This window comes from Ornithorhynchus anatinus, chromosome 2 (genome assembly GCF_004115215.2).
Source record: "Ornithorhynchus anatinus isolate Pmale09 chromosome 2, mOrnAna1.pri.v4, whole genome shotgun sequence".
Lineage (NCBI taxonomy): Eukaryota > Metazoa > Chordata > Mammalia > Monotremata > Ornithorhynchidae > Ornithorhynchus > Ornithorhynchus anatinus.
Window position 1 is genome coordinate 158,498,625 of NC_041729.1, and position 6,602 is coordinate 158,505,226.

The 6,602-nt window shown below is 46.7% G+C and overlaps 1 non-coding gene across 1 annotated transcript; it reads right to left on the reverse strand.

The window, feature by feature from the left end:
- Positions 1 to 6,251: 6,251 nt before the first annotated feature.
- Positions 6,252 to 6,389, reverse strand: LOC114809830. Its single transcript, XR_003757604.1, has one exon. It is a non-coding gene; the product is annotated as a small nucleolar RNA SNORA7 (small nucleolar RNA).
- Between the last annotated feature and the right edge of the window lie 213 nt (positions 6,390 to 6,602).

Here is a 6,602-nt window from a genome sequence, read left to right on the forward strand (position 1 = left end):
CGGTGGTATTTACTGAGCGTTTACGCTGTGCAGAGCACGCAGAAGAATGCAACAGAGGTAGCAGACACCTTCCCTGCTCAAAATGTCCAGAGGGATTAATTCTCAGAGTGTTAATTTCATCAACTAGCAGCCAACCTTAGTCTTTACATGTTTCATCCACATCCACAGAATTTATGTACACGGGCATATTTATCCGGATTTTCTATTATGTATTCAGCTCTCTTTATCTTTAAATGATTGTTGTCATTCTCCCCCGATGACGTGTAGACTCCTTAAGCGCTCTTGCTTCTTGTGTACTTTCCCAAGGATGTTGGGCAGGGATTGTCTCTCTCTGGTGCCCAATTGTACATTCCCAGCGCTCAGTACAGTGCTCTGCACACAGTAAGCACTCGGTAAATACGGTTGAATGAATGAATCTAGGGCAGGGCTTGCCAAGAAAAAATCGCTTTGGAGACTATTTAAGCAATGATACTAAATATTAAGTATCATTAATCATTAAACATTAAGACCCCAGGGCCTCACTTAATTCTGATGTGTAGAGAGAGAAGCAGCGTGGCTCAGTGGAAAAAGCATGGGCTTCGGAGTCAGAGGTCATGGGTTCAAATCCCGGCTCGGCCACTTCTCAGCTGTGTGACTCTGGGCGAGTCACTTCACTTCTCGGTGCCTCAGTTACCTCATCTGCAAAATGGGGACTAAGACTGTGAGCCCCACGTGGGACAACCTGATTCCCCTGTGTCTACCCCAGCGCTTAGAACAGTGCTCGGCACAGAGTAAGCGCTTAACAAATACCAACATTATTATATAGGTGAACCCGAACTTGTTTACCTATCCTTATGCTCGGTTGTTTATGCTACCTGCAATTGATTGTAATGTCTGCCTCCTCCATTAGACTGTGAATTCCTCGAGGGCAGGAACTGTGCCTATCTACTCGACATTTTGCTCTCCCAGTGCTTAGCACAGCGCTCTGCATACAGGTGGTGTTCAATAAAAACCACTAATGATCCGATTCATTCACTGGATATACTAAGGGGACTTCGGGAAAACTGCGAATAGAGATATTAAAATCCAAAATAGGTGCCTCGCAATGAGAAGTGCTTTGGCTTTGACTTTCCCATACCTATAAACAAGCAAATATACAGGCATGAAGTGTGGGATCAGGACATAAATCTATATCTTTTCGCAAATCTATAATCCTGTAGCTTCACGGAAGCACATGTCTTGTGAGAAGGAGTAAACGTGTGACCAGCAGGTAGACTTCATATGGTTTTCATTTTTACATTGTCGAGAACGTTCGGAAAAAAATCCAACCCTTAAGAACCGGCTGAAATCAAATATTTACTGTCGTCTTGTCTAGGAATTATTTCCGTCGGAAGGGCGAGCGGGTTTTTCCAACGAAAATAGGTGTTCTCTTCATACTTTCATTAAAGACTCAGCGCTCCATTATTTATCTGCATTCTGCCGTTAAACCACCTGATTCTAAGTGATGATGTGACACGCCTAAATAAAACCCCTCTGGCTCCATGCCTGAAACTTAATACACCTATTTTTGTGGCTGAGGTTGCTATCGATTCCTATAGGTTCCCCTTGCACAAAATAAATATGCAAGGAGGCAAAGAAATAAAGGCTCCAAATCTGCTTTATTAACCACACAGTGTACTTGAAAACGTAAACAAGGCAGGGTCCCCTGTTAAATTATTGATAACCTGCTCCAGCCCACTTCTAATTCTTCTCACTGCAGGAGTAAATATCCATGTAAAGGGCCATAAAAAGGACCAATTAATTTTAGAACTACCTGTACAATATCTTTTTCCTCATTCGTATTTATGTACCGCATCAATCTATAGTTTGGGATTATTCTTTGGGCTTAATTAAGATCCATTTATCGTAAATTGTTTGCTGAAGAATTTAGGTACTAGAGGATTATTCTTAACTTCCTTTTAACAGAAAAGAGTTTGTGTGTGCTAAATTATTAAAATAGCCATGAATATATTTAAAAGCCCAAATAGGCTTGCGGAAGTCTTCTACACTTCAGTCGTGAGCAGATAAACTATTCGTATTTTAAGTCTTCCGGAGATTGGGTAAAGCGGAGCAGAAGTTGTACAAATCTCTGGACAAGTGTAGCCCAAAGGTGGATGAACTAGAAATGGAATTGCACTTACTCTTTGCAGATCACTGTACTGGCTCTTGAGAGAGTGCAATAGAATTACTAATCGTGATCCCGACCCCCAAGGAGTTTTAAATCTCTCACGTGAGAGAAACACTGAATTTAATTACACGTAGGTAAAATCATAAGGGTATAAATATGTGCACATACTTAAATGTATTTAATTGTCTGCCTCCCCAACGAGACTGTCAGCTCCCTTTGGGAATGGATCATATATACAAACTTCCCGTACTCTCCCATGCACTTCATGCAGTGAACTGAGCAGAGGGAGTGTTCAATAAATATCATCGATTGATTGAGTGAATTCATTCATTCATTCACCCAATCTTATTTGTCGAGCACTTCCCGTGTGCAGAGCACTGTACCAAGTGTCTGGAAAGTACAATTCAGCGACAGATAAAGACAATCCCTACCCAACGATGGGCTCACGGTGTAGAAGGGGGAAGACAGACATCAAAACAAGTGGACAGGCATCAACAGCATCAATAGAAATGAGTAGAATGGTAGATATATACAAGTCATTAATAAAATAGAATATAAATATAATAATAATCATAAGGTTGGTATTTGTTAAGCGCTTATTATGTGCAGAGCACTGTTCTAAGTGCTGGGGTAGACACAGGGGAATCAGATTGTCCCACTGGAGGTTGACAGTCTTAATCCCCATTTTATTCATTCATTCATGCATCCATTCAATAGTATTTATTGAGCGCTTTACTACGTGCAGAGCACCGTACTAAGCGCTCGGAATGTACAAGTCGGCAACAGATAGAGACGGTCCCTGCCCTTCGACGGGCTCGCGGTCTAATCGGGGGAGACGGACAGACGAGAACGATGACTATGAATAGAATCAAGGGGAAGAACATCTCATTAAAACAGTAGCAAATAAATAAAATCAAGGTGATGTACATCTCATTAACAAAATAAAATAAATAGGGTAATTTTACAGATGAGGTCACTGAGGCACAGAGAAGTGAAGTGACTCGCCCAGAGTCACACAGCTGACAAGCGGCAGAGCTGGGATTCGAACCCATGACCTCTGAACCCCGGAGCCACGCTGCTTCATACCGCGTACGTATATACACAAGTGCTGTAGGGCGGGAGGGGGTGGAGCAGAGGGAGGGAGTCGGGGCGATGGGGAGGGGAGGAGGAGAAGGGGAAAGGGGGGGCTCAGTCTGGGAAGGCCTCCTGGAGGAGGGGAGCTCTCAGTAGGGAAAATATGGAACCCTTCACGAATTTGCTTGTCATCCTCGCGCAGGGGTCATGCATGGCTGTAAGCCTGGACCTTCTACTGAAGACGGAGGTCGAGAATCTTATCGTCACCCTGGCCGAGCCGAACTCCACGTCAGTCCTTTGGCCAAGATTAGTCAGGCATATTTATTGAGTGCTTACTATGTGCAGGGCACTGTACTGAGCACTTGGGTCCGTTCACTCTAACAATGAACGGACACATTCCCTGCCCTCAACTCTTCCTAGACCACAGAGTCATAATTATAATAATGACATCTGTCAAGCACTTACTGTGCGCCAGACACTCTGGCAGGCTCCGGGGTAGATACAAAATAATCACGTCGGACACAGTCTGTGTCCTACCTAGTGCTCACAGTCTTAATCCCCCTTTTACAGATGAGGGAACTGAGGTACAGAGAAGTGAAGTAACCTGCCCAAGGTCACACGGCGGACAAGCGGTGAAGCCAGGATTAGAACCCATGACCTGCTGACTCCTAGGCTAGGACTCCATCCAGTCCACCACACTGGTTCGCTCCGGATCAGAGAGACAATACTCGGGAAAACAGCTTAATCGGGCTGAACCTGAGAGGAAAGTGAATTCACCCCATCTTCCGCGTCATAGCGCTTACGTGCATGTTCACTTGTACACAGAGTCGTAATTTGTTTTAATGTCCGTCTCCTCCTCTACCGCGAGCTACTTGCGATGGGGGAACGAGTCTCTCGGATCGGTTGCATCGTCCTCTCCCGACTGCTTAGTACGGTACTCGGCGCAGCGTAAAGCGCTCAACGTGTGTGACTGCTTGATGGGTTGCTTGACCGCGGGAATCGCGGGCAGTTGCTGTGCGGCGAATGGAAGGGGAGCAGATAAGCAGAATAAACTATTTAAAGACGGAGAAGAGCACAGTCTCAGGCACTATGAGAGCACAGTGGGCTGTGGAGAGAACACCACGGAAGGGAGACCAACTTGGAGACCAGCAATGAGAAGAGGAGCAGAAGTTTCATAAAATACAGGAAATTAAGTGGCAGCTTCATAAAAGAAACAGGTTCTACAGGGGACAAACTCATCAGCGGTGCACAGGGCTAGCGTGACCTGTTCTCATCTCTCTGGATGCCGACCTCTTCTTCATGCCCCCCTTTCCGCTCGAAGAGCCCTTCCCCTTCACATCCCCTCTAGACCGTATGGGCAAGGAATGTGTCTATTATATCGTTCATTCAGTAGTATTTATTGCGCGCTGACTATGTGCAGAGCGCTGTACTAAGCGCTTGGAATGGACAAATCTGGACCCTCTTAGCGAACTGCCTGACGCTCAATTTTCTCCCTCGGAGGATTGTTCTATTGTACTCTCCCGAGAATTTAGTACAGTGCTCTGCCCAGAGTAGGTGCTCAGTGAATAGGATCGACTGACTGACTTCACATCGGGCAGACCGATGCTTTCCCCATCTTTAAAGCCTTTCCGCAATCGCCGCTGCCCGGAGGATTTCCCGGATAGATTCATTCATTCATTCGATCGCGTTTACTGAGTGCTTACTGTGTGCAGAGCACTGTACTAAGCGCTTGGAAAGTACAATTCGGCAACAGATAGAGACCATCCCGGCCCAACGACGGGCTCACAGTCTAAAAGGGAGACAGACAGTAAAACATAACAAGTAGACAGGAATCAATACCATCCGGGCTCAGTGGAAAGAGCCCGGGCTTGGGAGTCAGAGGTCATGGGTTCGACTCCCGGCTCTGCCGCTTGTCAGCTGGGTGACTGTGGGCGAGTCGCTTCACTTCTCTGGGCCTCAGGTACCTCCTCTGGAAAATGGGGATTAACTGTGAGCCTCACGTGGGACGACCTGATTCCCCCGTATCTCCCCCAGCGCTTAGAACGGTGCTCTGCACATAGTGAGCGCTTAACAAATACCGACGTTATTATAAATAGATTCGCAGATATATACACATCATTATTAAAATAGAATAATCAATATATACGAATAAACACAAGTGCAGTCAGGAGGGGAAGGGGGTAGAGCAGAGGGAGGGAGTAGGGTCAATGAGGAGGGGAGGAGGGGAGGAGGGAATGGGAGGGCTTTCCCTTCTCACAACCGTCAGCGTGGCTCAGTGGAAGGAGCCCGGGCTTGGGAGTCAGAGGTCATGAGTTCGAATCCCAGCTCTGCCACTTGTCAGCTGTGTGACTGTGGGCGAGTCACTTCACTTCTCTGGGCCTCAGTGACCTCATCTGTAAAATGGGGATTAAGACCGTGAGCCCCACGTGGGACAACCTGATGACCCTGTGTCTACCCCAGCGCTTAGAACAGTGCTCGGCACATAGTAAGCGCTTCACAAATACCAACATTATTATTAACATTATTAACCGCCATCTTAGCATTTCTGCATCACCTAAGTCCTTGGGTACTTCCACTTTCCCATTGCACTAATGAAATATTTTCTACTCTGTTTCTCTCCCCTACTCGTTAACGTATTTTAACGTCTGTCTCCCCCGTTGGATGATCAGCTCCTTTAAAGCAGAGATCACGTCTACTCATTCTCCTGTGCTCTCTCAAGTGCTTGAGAGAGGGGTCGGCACGTACTGAGCGGTCGATAAATAAATCACTTCTATTGACCGACTGATTGATGCTCACAGTGAGAAACGTCGCCTTTCGTCTTAGGCCGTCGTCTCCAACCTATAGCAACGACACGGACGCATCTCTCCCAGGAGGGCCCGCCTCCATCTGCGATCGTTCTGACAGTGTATCCATAGAGGTTTCTCGATAAAAATACGCAAGCGGTTTACAATTGCCTTCTTCCGTGCAGTCAACTTGAGTTTCCGCTCTCGATCCTCTCCCGCGCCGCCGCTGCCCAGCACGGTGAGTTCTGACTTGTAGCCGACGGCCTTCCACCCGCTAGCCACGGCCCAAGCTAGGAATGGAACGGACGGGCCTCTGCTTGACTCTCCCTCCCGTAGCCGAGACTGGTAGAGTACCGGAAACTCTCCAGTTGCGACCCTGAGAGGGTAGTGAGGAAGGTATTATAAAGCGAATCTGGCCGTACGGACAGCAATCCTCATGTTTGACAGATTCTTGAAGATTATTCTTTTCAGAGATGGTTTACCAAGGAATGATTCCTCTTCTCAACTATCCTGAGGCTTGATTTCAATAAATCAGTCGCTTTATGAAATTCACTGGGCGCATGCTGATGGCAAAGCACTGCACTAAGCTCTCGGGAGAG